Source organism: Staurois parvus, unplaced genomic scaffold (genome assembly GCF_062004578.1).
Source record: "Staurois parvus isolate SC_StPar_1 unplaced genomic scaffold, SC_StPar_1.0 ptg000362l, whole genome shotgun sequence".
NCBI lineage: Eukaryota > Metazoa > Chordata > Amphibia > Anura > Ranidae > Staurois > Staurois parvus.
The window spans coordinates 564901-582366 of record NW_028318158.1 but is presented as its reverse complement, the minus strand read 5'-3'; the positions used below and the strand labels follow the sequence as shown (position 1 = coordinate 582366).

The following is a 17466-nucleotide window of genomic DNA, read 5'->3' as shown; positions in this document are numbered from 1 at the left end:
CCAGGTCTGTTTTTCTTTAGCCCAGGTAAGACGCTTCTGACGTTGTTTGTTGTTCAGGAGTGGCTTGACAAGAGGAATACGACATTTGAAGCCCATGTCCAGGATCAGTCTGTGTGTGTTGGCTCTTGATGCACTGACTCCAGCCTCAGTCCACTCCTTGTGAAAGTTCCCAACACCTTTTTCCTGATAATCCTCTCCAGGCTGTGGTCATCCCTGCTGCTTGTGCATCTTTTTCTTCCACATAACTTTCTATTAATGTGCTTTGATACAGCACTTTGGGAACATCCAACTTCTTTTGCAATTACCTTTTGAGGCTTTCCCTCCTTGTGAAGGGTGTTAATGATGGTTTTCTGCACAACTGTCAGGTCAGCAGTCTTTCCCATGATTGTGATTCCTACTGAACCAGACTGAGAGACCATTTAAAGGCTCAGGAACCCTTTGCAGGTGTTATGGCTTAATTAGCTGATTAGAGTGGGACACTTTGAGCCGAGAATATTGCACCTTTTCACAATATTCTAATTTTCTGAGATTGTGGATTTGGGGTTTTCTTGAGCTGTAAGCCATAATCATCACAATTATGACAAATCACGGCTTGAACTATCTTGCTTTGCATGTAATGAGTCTCTCTCATATATTAGTTTCACCTTATAAGTTACATTACTGAAATAAATGAACTTTTGCACGATATTCAAATTTTTCGAGTTTCACCTGTATAAGAGACACACTTTAAAACAGCTCTGTGCAAATACATCGTTCTATGTATGTTTTTCTAAATGCAAGCAGTGTAAGCACCTGACTTCGACTTGACATCAGCCCTTTACAGTCTCTGTACAGCAGAGCTCAGAGTGAGATAGGAAGAAGCAGCAAGGAGAACTAACCAGTTCATGTGTTGACAAGGAACATGCTGGTAGGAGTGAGACAGAGATGAGCTCATCACTATGCTGCTGCTCCTTCACTGTTCAGTTACAGTCCATGACAGCCTGAGCTCAGAGGAAGTGGGTTGAGTAATGCTGGTCGTCATGCAACCTTGAAGTGGCTGTAAACTTCAGACATGAAATATGAACAAAGCATATCCATATAATAGTGTGTACTTTTGACAAGTTTTCCTGACACCAAGAGTAAAAAGGTGACAGGGGAGGATCTCCAGCTGACTGACAGCCTCAGCTTTGTATGTGTGCTGTGTACAGGAGGGTGTGTCTCTTACCTCCAATCAGCTCTCAAAGCTCTACTTGCTGACCTCTGTAGATTGTATGTACAGCTCTCCACCCCCTTTTATCTGAACTATCAGACAAGCTTTATACTTCAACAGTTTGAACAGATGTATAGATGAAAGGGCTGCAGATATGCAGATAAACAGGCACAACTTATGTAGGATGATTTATTTCATCATTGTGTATCACCTGAGGCCAGTCACTTCACTGAGTATATGCAAGAGTTTACAGCCACTTTAAAGGCTGAAAGCATCCAGCAGTAGAAAATAAATCATGTAGGGGAAAGTTCCGTACTGACGGTGTGTATTGCAGCAAAACTGTTTTTATTTTATCTTTTAATAGGCATTTATTTATATATTTCAGGTACTTATATAGCACCGTCAATTTACGCAGCGCTTTATATACATCTATATTGTACATTCACATCAGTCCCTAACCCTCAAGGGGCGTACAATCTAAGGTCCCTAACTCACATTCATACATACACATACTAGGGGCAATTTAGACAGGAGCCAATTAACCTACCAGCATGTCTTTGGAGTGTGGGAGGAAACCGGAGTACCTGGAGCAAACCCACACAGTCACAGGGAGAACATGCAAATTATTATTATTTTATGACTGGAGTTCTGCTTTAAAAGCACTATTGAACAGCCTAATGCTGACCAATAGCTCCATGTCTACCCGTGCTGACTTACACAGTCAGCACCTTCAAGGTGAGACCTGCTCAGAGCTGCTGTCAATGCAGCTGATCTGGTGTTTTATGTAGCGAAATCTCCACCCCAATCAGCAGTGTGGTGACTGAAAGTGTGTTTTTCACTTTCCCGCAGTATACTCACACAATAAACTAACAATGGATACATGACACTGAATATTGCTATTACAAACAACAGAGCCTGGGCCCTCTGCTAAATTGATTCTTTAGGCATGTCATAATTTACTATCATTGAGTTGCTAACCTGATTTTTCTAAACGCAAAGCATGTAATTCTCCATGACCTTACAATTTACATTTACATTAATGACCTATGAATTTATTCAGAGTATAGATCATGTTAATTAGCTCACGGTAACAAAGGCAGTTTCACAAGTGCTGCAAAATACTTTAAGTGCATTGTATGAAATTTATTGTGAGCAAAGTGTATTTAAGAATAAGCATCGCCACCCAATCTGTCTTCTGTGTTTATACTTAACATGTTTAATAGCAATTCCTTAGATACTTTATGACTAAAGGCATTGGTGATTTTTTTTTTTTTGCCTTTCTTAGATCGTAATTGCTTAGAAACCAAACAGTATAAATATTTGAGGCTACTTCAAATTTTACTGATATACACTATATTGCCAAAAGTATTGGGACGCCTGCCTTTACACGCACATGAACTTTAATGGAATCCCAGTGTGAGTCTGTATGGTTCAATAATGAGTTGGCCCTCCCTTTGCAGCTATAACAGCTTCAACTCTTCTGGGAAGGCTGTCCACAAGGTTTAGGAGTGTGTCTATAGGAATGTTTGACCATTCTTCCAGAAGCACTGATGTCGAACAAGAAGGCATTCTCTGCTCCAATTCATCCCAAAGGTGTTCTAATTGGTTGAGGTCAGGACTCTGTACAGGCCAGTCAAGTTCCTACACCCCAAACTTGCTCATCCATGTCTTTATGGATCTTGCTTTGTGCACTGGTGCGCAGTCATGTTCGAACAGGAAGGGGCCATCCCAAACTGTTCCCACAAAGTTGGGAGCATGAAATTATCCAAAATGTCTTGGTCTGCTGACGCCTTAAGAGTTCCCTTCACTGGAACTAAGGGGCCAAGCCCAACCCCTGAAAAACAACCCCACAACATAATCCCCCCTCCACCAAACTTTGCAGTCAGGCAAGTACCATTCTCCTGGCAACTGCCGAACCCAGACACGTTCATCGATTTGACAGGCAGATAAGTGTGATTTGTCACTCCAGAGAACATGTCTCCACTGCTCTAGAGTCCAGTGGTGGCGTGCTTTACACCATTGCATCCAATGCTTTGCATTGCACTTGGTGATGTAAGGCTTGGATGCAGCTGCTCGGCCATGGAAACCCATTCCATGAAGCTCTCTATGCACTGTTGTTGTGCTAATCTGAAGGCCACACAAAGTTTGGAGGTATTTAGCTGACTCTGCAGACTGTTGGCAAATTCTGCGCACTGACGTGTTGACTCCGCACTGTCATTTTACGTGGCCTAGCACTTCGCGGCTGAGTTGCTGATGTTTCCAGTTGCTTCCACTTTGTTATAATACCACTAACAGTTGACTGTGGAATATTTAGTAGCAAGGAAATGTCACGGATGGACTTATTGCACAGGTGGCAACCTATCACGGTACCACGCTTGAATTCACTGAGCTCCTGAGAGTGATCCATTCTTTCACCACTGTTTGTAGAAGCAGTCTGCATGCCTAGTTGCTTGATTTTATACACCTGTGACCATGGAGGTGATTTTAACACCTAAATCCAATGATTTGGAGGGGTGTCCCAATATTTCTGGCAATATAGTGTATTTTCAGTATTAAAATGTAACTCTAACTTCGCACCCTAGAAAAGAAGCAAAAGCATAGTTATCCATATAGTTGTTAGGTACTTTCATATTTGCAAAGGATAACTGCAATTTCAGCTAAAACTGGGCCACAATACTTTGCCTGCATACTTCAAGTATGTAATTCCCTACTTATTCTACTTTCTAAGTAGAAATCCTTCTTTGCATTACCAGGCTTTTATGGTTCAGCTTCCATACATCTGAGGGCTTGTTCACACTTGACTCAAAATGCTAACTCTTAGCAAATGCACATATAGCGTTAATGCGTGTTAATAGGTGCATTTGACTTGCATTCAACGAGTGTTAAAAACCCTCCCCCAAACGCCCTATGTGCATTTTTAGTGTGTTTTTGATGTGTTTGATTGGCGTTAAAACTGCACCACAATCAACTATTATTAATGTAAAGTTATTAACGCGCCGCAAACAGCAACCATGCCGCAAATGCATGCCAGCACATTTGTGGCACATTACCATAGACTTGCATGGAAGGAGTTGAAGTGCTTCAACTCCTTCATACTCAATGTGAAGCTTTAATTTTGAAGAAACGTGACCCTAACACATGTTTTGATAATGTGAACAGCACATGTCCATATTATCAAATGCACAGGAGTTTGAGGACCATTAAAAACGCTTCTCAAACTCCTGCTTTCAATGCCAGTGTGAACAAGGCCTAAAAGGAGCATCACACTACTGTGTAGGTAAACCAAAAAAATGCCCTAATAACAACTTAAAGTGATTTTAAAGGTAAAATTACAAAAAAAAATAAAACAAGCATGTCATACTTACCTACTGTGAGTGACAGCAGTGGGAGCCATGGCTAATAGCCAATGAGGAGAGAGAGACCCAGGAAGAGCTGCTGCTCTCGAGCACATCACTGGACCGAGATCTCCTCAGATAAGTATAAGGGGGGCTTTGCAGGGCAGCTGAATACAAAAGTTTTTTAACCTTCATGGATTCTAAAAACCTTCAGTCTTTAGAATCACTTTAATGTTAACATACACGACTCACATTTAGGCTGATTCCCACTGAACTGGCTGAAATTTTGACCCATGGTTTCCTACATATTTGAATATCTGGTTGGATTTAGTCACTGTTTGGCTGATAATTTTCCACCCAGTTCCTTCATTTTCTTTTTTGCATTCTGTATTTATTTAACGGATGCACGGGGCAACAACAAGCCATTTGTGCCCACAACACCTGTGGGAAGTTAGCTCTATGTAGACAAAAGCCTAGGTCCAACGCCTCCCAGCCAGATGAAAGAGCAATGTAAACCCACCATCACCTTGTGAGGATTTATTGGAACTCCATGGAGTACGAGTAGGTGGTCCAATGGAACCACATTTTACAAACCTTCTCCTCTGTCCCCTTCAGTACACTAGTCAAGCATTCAATATCCCTTATGTCCTCAAATGTTTGAAATTAGAGCAATAGGGATGGGGGTTGTAGTGGATTTCCAGAGTGTAGAGATGCTGGAATGCACCGCATTAACCAATGGCCGCACCACAGATTTATTATAAGCTCCTTCAATTTTGAAAATGACTTTTGTCATAAGAAGGATTGTTTGCCAGTCAGTGACTGCATGCAGTCCCTGTCCGGGTATTCAGGCAGCTGTGGATAATTGTATCAATACAAGTGAGAGACTCCTTCATCCAGGCTGTTCAGTGTGATTGGGGGAATCTATCATTCACTCCTCCCCTGCAACTAATTGCTAGCTTAATTTTTTTTAAATCCTAAGATAAATTCTCAGAATATGCATCTAAATCTATAGTCACATGACACACTGGGGTTTATTTACTAAAGCTGGAGAGTCCAAAATCAGACTCCCTTCTGCATAGAAACCAATCAGCTTCCAGGTTTCATTGCCAAAGCTTCATTGAACAAGCTGAGGTTAGAAGCTGATTGGTTTCTATGCAGAAGGGAGTCTGATTTTGGACTCTCCAGCTTTAGTAAATAAACCCCACTGGGTCCCTAGTCTTCCATCTTCTTTCCTGCAGAGCAGGAGGGTCCTTCTTCAAGTCTGCACATCACTGATTTGGTGACATGGACACTTCCTATTGGCTAACAGAAGGTTCCTTTGAGGATTCAGAAGGGTGAAGCATTGTGATGACATCACAAAGAGGTGACCAGTCAATGGCAGCAATGGATCCCCCAGTTGTCATACGTGAAAGCTATGCCAGTTAAGAGGCATACATGGTTGAGGTAGGTGATTATAAATATCTATCTTAATAACTGCAGAATAAGTGCTGGGGGTGAGCTTTGTATGAAGACGAGCTTTAGGAAAAATAACACTTCTGTAGCAATTAAATGCCTTATGTCACTTTTTTTTAAACAAAACCAGAGCAATTGTTTAACCCTTACCTGAATAGAACAACTCTACAACAACACTTACCTTTCTATAGCCATACATGGCTATACTCCTGTCTAATCTAAAGTCTAGGAAAAATATTTTAAGGAGAAAATAAGGTTTTATAAGCTGATGTGTTCCAGGCCTTTCAGAAAAAAAATGTCAAAATGAATTTTAAAAGTTGATGGGGAAGACAATCATCCGTCTGTCTATGCCATCAAATTTATTTTTCCGTTGTCACATTTGGACCTAAACCATCTAGACTGCAAACCATGTTTCATGGGATTTCAATACACATCCAGGCTGAAATGTTCATGATTCATAAACATACACATGAATTTACTTTACGGCTACCTTTTACTGGATTAAAAGCTATATATCACCTTTATTTCTTGCCTCCTTTTATTAGCTCTCTAGAAGCTGATCAGCTGATAGAGGCAATACCATTTTCCTTAAAGAATGCCAGGCAAAAGTAAAAACTGCAATATATATATATATTCTACTATCTTAAATTTCAGATGAGGCAAATATGTGTTATTTTGAAAAGCCGATATAAAGAAAAGGTAGTGGTGAATAAAGCATTTGTAGTTTCAACCAATAACTATGGGTGTATTAAAGTGTATTTAAACCCAAAACATCCTCTTTTGGCTTTGGATAGAGTGGGGAAGGATTAGAACCCCAGTCATGTTTTTATTCTCATCTGTGTTCCCACTGTAGAGATTCACTCTTGCTATCTGTCCTGCTTACCATTATCACCAAGTCTAAAAGTATGGGAGTATTTCATATTTTCAGTTATCACCAGACTATTAAAGTCTTGCTAAACTCAAGACCATGCATTCACTTTATCTGGTCTCCCACAGTACACACAATACGGAAATGCAATTATTTTAGTAACTATAAACTGTTACATAACTTTTCTCATCAGCAGTTAGAGCAGTCTTGTGACTTCAGCTGAGCACTGGTAGAGTTTTCTCTAGGAGGATGGAAATCCCATGACCTCTGTATGGACAGTACTGATTGGCCCTGTGCTGATCACATTTAATCTCCCAAGAAAAAAAACCCTCTCTAGCAATACACACTAAACTGAGCATGTGCAGAAGGGCATGGTTCAGTCTGTCTTATCAGCATGGGCATTTGAACAAGAGGAGGGGCAGAGAAGAAATGATCAAACAGCCTTTTTACATAATGCAGAGGATTAACCCCTTAGGTTCCACAGTGAGTATAACAAACATGCTTTACTGCATATACAGACTGATTTTACTTTTGTGGGTTTAGTAACACTTTAATAGAGTGGAAATCTTCCAATGGGAACACTTGTTCCAGTGAATGTTTTCTGAAAAGTATTCGGATGGGGACAGAGGAGCGCCCAGTGGACAGGTTACATTTTTTTATTGAAAATAATGGATATACAAGTTGAGCAAATGCATTTTGGAGGTATTGACTCCCCCTACTTCAGGGCTTTAGGTGTGTGTGAACGGAGGTGGGTAGACTCTGCAGAGGTACATGGCTTTCTTGTGAAAACTTCTTTCACAAGCTCAACCGTAATAGTTCTTTTTATCCATCGTTTCATTAACATGCATTGTACACCAATCAGCCATAAAATTATGAATACTCACCAAAACATTATGACCACCTACCCAGGGGCGGACTGACAACTCATGGGGCCCCCGGGCAATAGGGGATCATAGGGCCCCTGTGTCCTGGCCCACACCCAAAAAAGCCTATGAAAAAGCCAATGAAAGGTGCCAGGGGCATCTCATGATGCCCCCTACGGACCCCGGGCCCTCGGGCAGTGCACGAGTGCTTAAATGGTCAGTCCGCCCCTGGACCTACCTAATAGTGAGTGGATCACCCTTTTGCCCTGACTTACTGAGGCATGGACTCCACTAGATAAAGCATCATACTGCCTCTGCTGGCTTGCCTTCTTCCCCTATTGCATCTTGGTTCCATCTCTTCCCTGGGTAAGCAATGTACATGCACCTGGTCATCCACATGATATAAAAGAAAATGTGATTCATCGGACCAGGTCACCTTCTTCCATTGCTCCGTGGTCCAGTTCTGATGCTCACGTGCCCATTGTAGGCGCTTTTGGCTATACAGTGCATCCAGAAAGTATTCGCAGCGCTTATTTTTTGCCACATTTTGTTATGTTACAGCTTTATTTCAAAATGGATTCAATTAATTTTTTTCCTCAACATTCTACAAACAATACCCCATAATGACAACATGAAAGAAGTCCATTTGGAAATCTTTGCAATTTATTAAAAATAAAAAACTGTAAGTATTCACAGCCTTTGCTCAATACTTTGTTGAAGCACCTTTAGCACCAATTACAGCCTCAAGTCGTTTTGAGTATGATGCTACAAGCATGGCACACCTATTTGTGGGCAATTTCTCCCATTCTTCTTTGCAGTACCTCTCAAGCTCCATCAGGCTGGATGGGGAGCGTCGGTGCACAACCATTTTCAGATCTCTCCAGAGATGTTCAATCGGGTTCAAGTCTGGGCTCTGGCTGGGCCACTCCAGGACATTCTCAGAGTTGGCCCGTAGCCACTGCTTTGTTATGTGGGCTGTGTGTTCAGGGTCATTGTCCTGTTGAAAGATGAACCGTCGCCACAGTCTAAGATCCAAAGTGCTCTGGAACAGGTTTTCATCAAGGATGTCTCTGCACATTGCTGCATTCATCTTTCCTTCAATCCTGACTAGTCTCCCAGTTCCTGCCACTGAAAAACATCCCCACAGCATGATGCTGCCACCACCATGCTTCACTGTAGGGATGGTATTGGCCAGGTAGTGAGCGGTGCCTGGTTTCCTCCAGACATAATGCTTGGCATTCAGGCCAAAGAGTTCAATCTTTGTTTCATCAGACCAGAGTTTTGTTTCTCAAGGTCTGAGAGTCCCTCAGGTGCCTTTTGGCAAACTCCAGGCGGGCTGCCATTTGCCTTTTGCTAAGGAGTGGCTTCTGTCTGCCGACTCTACCATACAGGCCTAATTGGTATAGTGCTGCAGAGATCATTGTTCTTCTGGAAGGTTCTCCTCTCTCCACAGAGAAAAGCTGGAGCTCTTTCAGAGTGACCATCGGGTGCTTGGTTACCTCCCTGGCTAAGGCCACTCTAGGAAGATTCCTGGTGGTTCTAAATTTCCTCCATTTATGGATGATGGAGGCCACTGTGCTCACTGGGACCTTCAATGCTGTAGAAACTTTTCTGTTCCCTTCCCCAGATCTGTGCCTTGATACAATCCTGTCTTGGAGGTCTACAGACAATTCCTTGGACTTCATGGCTTGGTTTGTACTCTGACATGCACTGTTAACTGTGGGACCTTATATAGACAGGTTTATGCCTTTCCTAATCATGTCCAATCAACTGAATTTCCCACAGGTGGACTCCAATCAAGTTGTGGAAACATTTCAAGGATGATCAGTGGGAACAGGATGCACCAGAGCTACCACTTTTGGTAGATCCTGACCACTGAAAACTGGGAACATTCAGCAGAACTAGTTTTGGAGTTGCTCTGACCCAGTCGTCTAGTCATTACAATTTGGCCCTTGCCAAAGTCTCTCAGATCCTTACTCTTGCCCATTTTTTCTGCTTATAACACAAACTTCAGAGACAACATGTTCACTTGTTGTCTAATATATCCCACACACTTTCAGATGCCATTGTAACAAGATAATGTTACTCACATAATAACGTCTTAATGTTATGGCTGATCAGTGTATTTTCTTTTTTTAATTGGCTATGTTGCAGTGCTCATGTGCTAAAAAGGGACATGCTGAAAGCAAGAGAGTGTACAGAGATGATATAATTAGTCTGCTACTTCTCCTTCTCTGTCCAGTCTCAAGACCTGTATGTGTTAAATACCTTCAGCAGAAAACAAAAATCAAAGGCTGTGCTCCGTGGCAGGGCTGCTTAAATCCTAGAACTGGGTGGACAAAAATAAAAATTCTTTGGCAGGTCAAACAAATTGTATTTCATCTGTGTTCAGCTGTTGGCATGGAGTTCAGCTTTAAGACACAAAGTAATTAGTGCATGCTAATGGGTCAACCAGGTTTCCAAGCCTGATTTCAGTAATATATTTTTTAAGCACTTTTATGAATGATACTTGTAGTATTAAAATATTAAAATAAAAAAGAGACTGTGCTTCAAAGAGAAAAGCAATTACAGAAACAGCATTAAAATGCCAGGCTCTCGGCACAAGATTCTGGATCAGTTTAAAAAAGTGATTGATGAATGGATAATGCGAGCTGAAGGAAGACTTTCGCAGCAAGCTGTGACCAGTCCCCACACTTCATTAGCTGCCATAATTAGGCCGGTGTTTCAATTTGTCAGGACTAGTAGGGACAATTTTACTGTGAATGCAAACATCAAAAACAGGGTCCCTTAGTCTTCAGAAGGGGTTGATGGGAGTTTTTTTTTCCTTGTCTATGTTACAAAAAGATTAATTGCAGCTGATGGAAGGCTGCGCTGTGATTGTCACTCTGTCCATGTACATTACACCTCGTATTAAAAGGGAGACAGGCTGACACTATGCCGCTCAATCAAGCAGCAAGACGGCAAGGTGAGCAGCGTAAGTGTGTGATTAATATTCTGATGCCGGGGTTCTAGGTTTGATGGGGTGATTGATTGGATCCCTCCTTCTTCTTTCACATCACAGAGTGATTTTTCTTACTTATTGGGATCATAATGACAAACATTGGCTGGGCAGGTCAGGTAAAGGAAGCACAGTGCCATATGGCTTGATAGGCAAGGTGTCAATGGAACATAGTAGTAGTGTTGTACCATTATAGCTTATGGAAGAAGCAGATTGCTTACTATCAGGTCAGGACTGACCTTAACCATGCCTGAAGAAGAGAAATCAGCTATTTCTAGAACTGGTAAGAGTAGTCTTTTCACTAAACCACTAGAGGGTATTGTTTAACTCCACATTTCCCTTTAAAAAAAATACAGTGCCCTAATAACAGGTTTCTTGAGGTAGCAAAAGAAACAAATACCGTGCTAGGATTTGTGAAAAGAAGTATAAATAAAATGTTCTCCCTAGCTTCTCTTTAAACTACTGTCAAGAGTAAAACAGTGAGGTTGCCTTTTTTAACCTTTCCTGAAAATGCTGGTTGCCTGGCTTTTATGACGATCCTTTGGTACCAATACCCTCTTAATCACCGACCTTAACACCAAAACCCAAAAACCTAAGCTAAACCTCCTAAACCCAACTTCATCCTTAACCTAATCCATATACTAGTAACCCTAAACTAGTCCTTAACACTAACCTTAAACCCTAACATTCGGTTAACCTCTTCAAATCCATACTAACCTTGTCATTGTTGAAAGGATCTGCCATCCTGTGTCGGGACTGGCACTTGAACTACCTGCTGTCTGTGCTAACAACTGCAACACAGGGTTCTTACCACTCAAATGACCTAATGTGGCACAGTTATAACATAAGTGTGAACATTTGGCCCTCCCAAACCTGTCATATTTAGACATCTCCTGTTTTGCTCTGGGCATTGAATTCCATGAATCTTTTAGGCAATGGATCCAATCCAACACACGCCTAAATACATTTTATTACCCAGACAGCATAAAAATCTTTAAAATTTTCTAAGAGAAATGGAAGTTCTCTGCCTTTGAACTCTTCCAAAACCTCCAGATCAGCAATCTCATCTTATGCACTGCCAAAACATGCCTGTCCTATGTTATAGATACACTATTCAAATGCTGGGACCTGCACAGCCCAGACCTAATCTTCTTATTCTATTATATACAGTACTTCTGAATCTCTAGCATATGTGGCAAAATGGGGAGTCAATTATGTCCCCCTTTGGGTAACAAAACATTGGAATCAATATGGTATTGTCCACTAGCAAGTCTTGCTCTCAAATGTTCTTGCACTTGAAACCAACTTCAAAATCATCTTCAGGTGGTACTTAGTACAGGCTGGAATTGCCAAATTCTCCCCATGATATTGCTCAGCATGCTTTTGAAGATGCCCAGAACCTGGAACTTTATTGTGTATATGGTGGCATTGGCTGGTTGAGCATTATCCTAGGTCTCAACCCAGTCCTTCAGCAAGGAACTGCATAACATCTGCTCCCATCAGTTTAATTTAACATTTATTTTTACAGCAATGAAGCAAATCTATAGTGCAATGCGACTTCTGCGCTACCCAATATATCTAAGATGTAAATGTGCTAGAAAACTGGTGAAAAACTTGTGATCAAGTGCAGCTCCCACACTTCATACAAAGTAAAATTAAAGAGATAAAATGTGTTGCTCCCTTCACATCTAAACTAAATCATAATAAATGCATGTAACATAAACGCATGTGGTAATATGTGTTTTTGTGCCTTCCTCTGGATCAACTGTGCGTGTAGGATTATAACTTTTTTTTTTTAATGGTTGAACTGGGTGGACTTTTATCTTTTTTCAGCCAGACTAACTATGTAATTATGTAATATATTGAATGAAAATACAACCCCAAGTGTTATATAATACAATAAATAGTAATCAATAAGTGACAGTAAAGCAAGTATTTAAATTCAATCAATCTGTGACAGTCCAAACAAATCCTCCTTGGTGCAGCACGTGCATCTTCTTCCCATAAGAGATTAATTGAATCTAAATTAGCCACCTTCATGCAAACGTGACTCCCATCACCTGAATGATACTGCGATCGCCTCCGTAATTAGACCCAAGAACATATGTTATTAGGTGTAGATGCACTTTTCCCTTAAGGGATAAATATGAGGTAAATGGTTTCTCCTTCTTGGGAAAGTGGACAATCTTTTCCTCCTCGGACTTATAGACGCTCACTCTTCCTTTCTCCTCCATTGTGCAAATGCTCAGAAAACCACAAAACAGCCTCTCATAGTGTAGTACTTAGAATCAAGCAATTTATTAAAAGTATTGCACTTACATAAAATATGAGGTCAAATCTCCTTTAAACAAAACTGTGTGTACAATAACGATTCAGTACTCTGACACCTGGTTCCTCCAAAACGTTACGTCACACCCCTCATGAGTTCATTAGGGATTTCCATGTGTTTATGTTACATGCATTTATTATAGTTACATAGTTAGTCTCGCTGAAAAAAAAGACAAAGGTCAATCCAGTTCAACCATAAGAAAAATAATCCTACACCCACAGTTGATCCAGAGGAAGGCAAAAACCCCCCCAGCAAAGCATGATCCAATTTGATCCTGCAAGGGAAAATATTCCTTCCTGATCCCCTGAGAGGCACTCGGATATTCTCTGGATCAACTTTACCTATAAATGTTAGTATCCAGTTATATTGTGTGTCTCCAAAAAAGAATCCATCCAATCCAATCATTTTTAAAGCAATCCAGAACCAACTCTTGAGGGAGTCTATTCCACATTTTCACAGCTCTAACTGTGAAGAAACCTTTCCGTGTTTGGAGATTACATTTTATTTCCTCCAGATGTAAAAAGTGCCCCCTTGTCCTCTGAAGACCTCAAGGTGAATAACTCTACACCGAGCTCACTATATGAACCACTGATGTATTTATACATGTTGATCATATCCCCCTTTATCTCCTCTTCTCAAGAGAGAATACATTCAGTTCCTCTAATCTTTCCTCATAGCTGAGCTCCTCCATGCTTCGTATCAGTTTGGTTGCCCTTCTCTGTGCTTTCTCCAGTTCCCCAATGTTCTTTTTGTGAATAGGTGCCCAAAATTGAACTGCATATTCCAGATGAGGTTTTACTAATGATTTGTACAGGGTGTAACAGTGCTGGGCCCTGTCACAGGATAAAAATAGGTACAAGTGGTCAGATAATGGAACTGCGGAGCATAGATTTTGAGTGGAGGAAACTGCTGTTGCAGGTGTCTACGGATTTTGATATTTCTGGATGGGGCTTCGTAGTTTGGAGATTTCAAAGTGCCTTAGGAGGGAAGACATCTCTAATCCAGTGTCCAGAGTTTGTAGTTAACCAGCAGGGTGTGGGCCCAGGTGCTCACAGCCCTTATAATTATGGTCTGCTGAGAGTTGCAGGAGGGAGTGGAGTGCAGTTTGAGCAGTGGCTGCCATTGTGAGTCTCTGTGTGAGACGGATGCTGTGTGCATCAAAAGGGCTCAAGGCTGTGTGCGTTAAAGAAGTCGGAGGCGATGCGCCAGGAATAGCTCGGTGTCTGGGAGACCCATACCTGAAGAGGTACTGCTGACCAGCAGTGCTAATAAGGAGTAGCCAGGAGGCTTAGAATTTTTCATTGGTATTTAGCACTGGAGAAGAACCACTGCGTGGGAAAGCTTATTTTGGACTTTTGTGTTTTTGTTTCTTGCCTTTTAATAAAAGTGGGCTACCAAACCCTGAAAAAAAGTTTCTGACTAGCGTGGACTCACTTGGGAAGCATCTACCACTAGAGCTAATTATCCCCCATGTCAAAAGTGGTTGCTGGATGCGGGCAGAAGGCGGTGGAATCCGGGTCCTTGCTCCACAGTGAGTTTTAACATTAGGAACGGCCTGTCTGTGGAAGTGCAGCCAGACAATAAGCATTGCACGCAGGTGGGGTGCCTGCAAAAAAACCCATTTTCTGCTGTGTAACAAGTTGCTGTGTGTGTGACTGCAAGGATGTGGCGGTCAAAAGCATTGAGCCAATCTAGAGGAAAGCAAGCCAACCTGCAGTGCAAGGAGAGAGCTGCAGGATGTCCATACCTGGGAGAGGGGTGTTGTCACCCCTGGCAATGCTGCTGCAGTTAAACCAGTAGCTGTTGTGGAAAATGTGAATCTGTCACACCTTGAGAGATGGTCCAGCAGAGAGAAGCCCATGCTATATGCAAGGAGAGGTCATGACCAGTGGTGTCGAGAGCGGTATCCCACGGCAACGAGAGTACCAGTCATTGAGGCATTGCCAAGAAGTTAAAGTTCGGGGTCCAGTACCATGCTTGGAGTGTGGTCAAGTGGGGTATAGGATCTTTACTTGCCCAAGGTTCTGGAACTCTGCCGGAAAGTCTGGAAAGGCTGCAATGTTGCCCTGTACCCACATAGGAGCAGTAGCCTGTGAGGATGCAGCTGAGAGACCACACACTCAAATGAAGCCAAAGTCACCTGCTACAGGAGTTTATGGGACTGATCCCGGTGAAGCAGGAGTGTGTCCGGCAGGGAAATTTGCTGAGTGTGTGGACATGGACTTGCTGCAGTGTGCTACCCCGAGTCTGGGGGAGACACCGATTGAGGAACAATCTGCAGCGAGATTAAGGACTCAAAAAGACTTGGGGACTCTGAATGTGCCTGGTGTAATCCAGCAGAGTGCTGGGAATGTTAATCTGGCGGTGACCAAAACAGTATATGTACCAGATTCCCTAGTGACAGGTGCTGCAGAGTTGCCCAGGGAAACCCCCCAGGAACCCGCAGTGACAGAACAGAGGCTTTCCAAGGTCAGCTATGGAGCTGCCCAAGTGTTGTGTAAAAGGCAGAAACCACCCACAAGATCTGTCTAATGATAAAATATGTACTGATGTTGATGTGTTCATTAACAATGATGGTAGGGAGATATCTCCCTTAGCAACCAGAGACAGAGCCACAGGGTTGTACATGGAAGTCTCCAGGCTCTCCATGTATTGGAACCAGAAATTGACCAGGACAGTACTGATACTGCCCTGCTGGGACAGAAGGAGTCTGCCCATGCTGTAAGAATGTGTGGGAACAGTCCATTCACCCTATGTGTAACCCGGATGGTAAGGAGTTAAGTCAGCAGATCAAAGCAGAATGTATAAAACTTTCTGTATCAGTAGTGCCACCAGAGCAAGCAGGCCAAAATGGTGTATTTCAGCCTGCCTCAATTGATTCCTTGTCTCAGTGTGATATGAGTAAAAACATGTTGTCACAATGTGAAGTACATAGAACTGACAAAGGTACTGTTTGTCCCAGGTGCCTCATAGAGCAGGTGATGCGGTGCTGTGGAGCACCCATGGTGGAAGAACAATGGATTGGGACAGTTGGGCTAAACAATTGATAGCTATGCTGGACAAGGCTATGGTATGCAACAAGGGTGTGGACACAACTGCTATGCCAGGAGGAGGGATCGCAGGGCAGCCAGATGTGGAGGGCGCATTAGCCCCTGCAAAGGTTGTTCCCCTCCAGTCAGGAAGACCAATTAAGGGCGCATGCATGGCAGAGGTGTAATCCACAGCCCAACAGAAGAGTGTCAAGTGTAAAAATATTAGTATAACTGGTTATGACTCGGAGTGGCTCCCTGATGCTGAGGCCGAGGGGATAAGTGTGAGACATAGATCTGACACAGCTCTGGTGAGCAGGCTGTGATGATGGTTACCTCCAGTGAGATAGAGGCCTCCTTAAGTGTCTCAAGCTGCATTGAATGAGCCCCTCCATGTCTCTTATAAGGGAAACATCCCTACAAAGATCTTGAGTATAGACTTAGGATGTCTTGAAGTAACAAATGTATTGTTGGAAATGTTCGAAGTCATAAGAAACCATCCACTGCACACTTGGGTTTCTCCACTGCAGTCAGACAAGGTGGTACTGTGGAGTACCAATAGGTGGAGCCAGGTAGTGCAGTCTGCAGTCACACTGATCAAGAATGGGAATGGTTGAATGCTTATTAATATTGTGGCAAGTGATCTCACGGTTCCCTGTGAGGGTGCTTCCAGTAACTGGGTTATGTGGAAAGCACTCAGGAGAACTGGTGGAGATGCCAGAGGTCTCTCAAATTGATGTGGTGACACAGAATAATTCTGCTAGTACGGTCCAAGGTGCAGCTGGGCAGTGATTAGTAAATACTGCCTCAGCTGCTAGACCTCAAGAGAAGGAAGGGCCTGGAATAGCTGTGGCAGTAGCAGAGGTTCTGTTCACCACCCACCATGAGGTACGGATTGATGTACCTGGAGACCCCCTGAATGATGGTACTGATCATATCAGAAATTCTGATGGTGAAATATGTGATCTTGTAACAGCTAACAATGGTGTTTTGTGTCTGACATGAGTAAACCAGTAGAAATTCTGATGTTAAGCAATGTGGTTTGCTTTGATCAGTGTCAGTTGGTAGGACCATTACCCCCAGAAACCTGGACAACAGGAGAATTGGAGTTGTGCAAAGGTCTCGTTAGGGCTAGTTGCTCGCCTGTGTGTGGTCCCTCCTTGGGTCTGGTCCTAACAGACACTGATAAAGACACTGAAGGTATTAATGGTGGAAAAGGTGATTTGTTGCAAATGGTACGTTAAAAGATTGTTTGCTTTTTGAAAGTGACCATGAAAAGTGTAATTCATTACGGAGTGTGCATGGGAATAAGGTTTTGGTTGCTGTGGGTAACCACGAAAGGGTTGATGAATCTGGAGAAATGTCGAAAGTGGTTCAAATGAGAGGGAAAATGGCTGTGCATT

At 42.4% G+C, this 17466-nt stretch overlaps 1 protein-coding gene and 1 pseudogene across 1 annotated transcript in view; one reads left to right on the top strand and one right to left on the bottom strand.

The window, feature by feature from the left end:
- SPATA17 (spermatogenesis associated 17) overlaps window positions 1-17466 on the bottom strand; it is a 210180-nt gene that overhangs the window by 14007 nt on the left and 178707 nt on the right. The gene's annotated exons all lie outside the window — the stretch shown is intronic.
- Window positions 16087-16855, top strand: LOC149456356 (uncharacterized; annotated as a pseudogene).